The sequence below is a fragment of the Urtica dioica genome, chromosome 3 (assembly GCF_054948205.1).
Source record: "Urtica dioica subsp. dioica isolate 48M chromosome 3, U.dioica_male_clone48M_v1_H2, whole genome shotgun sequence".
NCBI lineage: Eukaryota > Viridiplantae > Streptophyta > Magnoliopsida > Rosales > Urticaceae > Urtica > Urtica dioica.
In genome coordinates, this window is record NC_142758.1 from 45,193,793 (window position 1) to 45,195,899 (window position 2,107).

Consider the following 2,107-nt stretch of genomic DNA (forward strand, 5'->3'; position numbering starts at 1 on the left):
CAGCAACTTCCCTCACGAGTATGTACATGAGTCTCGGCCTCCTGAGAGACGCACTCATGGTGTTCGACGAAATTCCTGACCGAGGCTTGGCCGAGATTAACGCGGTTGTTTCGGGGCTGGCACGGAATGGGCATCTGAGAGAAGCTTTCTGGGTGTTTAGGGACGAGATTAGTTCCTGGGATTTCAGGCCAAACTCGGTGACTGTGGCGAGTTTTCTGTCATCCTGCGAAGAAAGTGTCGAGATCGTCGAGTTGATTCATTGCTGGGCTGTGAAGCTAGGCGTTGACAAGGACGTTTTTGTGGCCACGGCGATTATCAGCGCTTATTCGAGGAGCGGCGAAGAAGAAACATTGGTGGTTTCTTCGACGTCCAAGGTCTTCGAAGAGATGTGGGAGAAGAACATTGTGAGTTACAACGCTCACATGTCTATCTCTGGGAGGAAATGATGATCGGCTTCGACCCGAGGCCCAACCCGGCGTCCCTGGTATCGGCTATCTCTGCGAGCGCGAGGCTCTCGTTCGTCTCGCTCGGCCAGCAAATTCACGGGCTGGCCATGAAGCTCGGCCTCGAGCTCAACGGGATGGTCGGAAAGACTCTCGTTTACTTGTACTCCAGGCTAGGGCTCCGAAGAGCGCCGGACGCGATGTCGATGACGAGCGTTCTGACGGCTTGCTCGAAGATTCCGGCTCTAAGGAGTGGGAAAGAGGTCCACGACCACGCGACGAGAACCTTGGTAAACAACGGACACTTGGTCACGGCGCTAGTCGACCTCTACATGAAATGCGGGCTTTCTTGCTCTGCAAGAAAGATCTTCGAGGACGTAGCTTCTAAAAAATGCAAAGATCCGGCGGTGTGGAACGCCATGGTCTACGGGTTCGTGAGGAACGGCGACCACTCATCCGCGTTCGAGCTTCTCGATCGGATGACGAGGGAAAATCTCCGACCGAACGATGCGACGTTCGCCGGAGTACTATCGGCGTGCGGCGACGCCGGCAAGGTCGAAAAGAGTTTGGAGATATTCAAGTCGATGAACGAGAAGTTCGGCGTGGACCCGAAACCAAACCGTTTAAACGGCATGATTGAACTTTTGGCTCGGTGGGGAAAGCTAAGAGAAGCGGGAGAATTGATGAAGAAGTTACCGGAGCCTTCTTCCTCGGTTTGCGCTTCCATTCTCGGCGCTTGTAGGTCTAGTTTGGATCCCGAGCTCTGCAAAGAAATGGCCGAAAGGCTCATCGAATTAGACCCGGAAAACCCAATGCCATATGTTGTGTTGTCAGACATTTATGCCGAGTTAGAAAGGTGGCGAGACGTGGAAATGATCGAAAATATGATGGATCATAGACGGCACAGAAAAGTCCCCGGCTCGAGTTTATTAGAAGTTGTTCAATGAAAGTAGATACATTATTATTTATTTTAGAGGTAATGGCGGCATAAATATGTGACCTAAGGACGAACACTTGGAAGGCCCAAACGTTAAAAATAAATAAAATAAAAAAATTTCCAAAAAATTAATTATCTTTCGCCGGCAATGGAAAATTATTGTCGACAGTGACGAAGTTCCTCCTCTTATGAAGACCTTTTAAGAGAAGACTTTCTCGCAGTCGGTTCTGAAGAAATTTCAAGAAAAGAGGGTCATGTAGAGATGGTTATTCATACGTGTTCATGGTATCCTAAGAGCAACCCATGCATTATATTTGGTGTTGAAATCACACAACTTTTGTGTTGATTTAGTACCAAATTTTTTTCCAACTCCAACCATAACATCAAATTTCACACTAAAAATATTATTAATCATTATTATATTATTAAAAATATACAATCTCTTTATTTATAAATATTTCAATAAATATTTGTAATGTTTATATTTTTTTAATTAAGTGATTAAAATTATTTATTACTTACCAATATTTAGAATTTTCGAGTGGTTAATTTTAATTTTTTTTTTTATATTTTATTTCTAAACTAGGTTCACGAGTATTGAAATTTCACACCAGCTACCCAACAGGTATTATCCGTTATCCGGCCCGTTTGAAAAAATCTCAAACGAGTTAACGAGTATTTTTTCTAACGAGTATGAATACCGGTATAGATGCATCCGTTCATACCC

General features: G+C 44.9%; 1 pseudogene; it reads left to right on the forward strand.

Moving 5' to 3' along the window:
• Positions 1-442: 442 nt before the first annotated feature.
• Positions 443-1,390, forward strand: LOC149403080 (pentatricopeptide repeat-containing protein At2g02750 pseudogene; annotated as a pseudogene).
• The last annotated feature ends 717 nt before the right edge of the window (positions 1,391-2,107 follow it).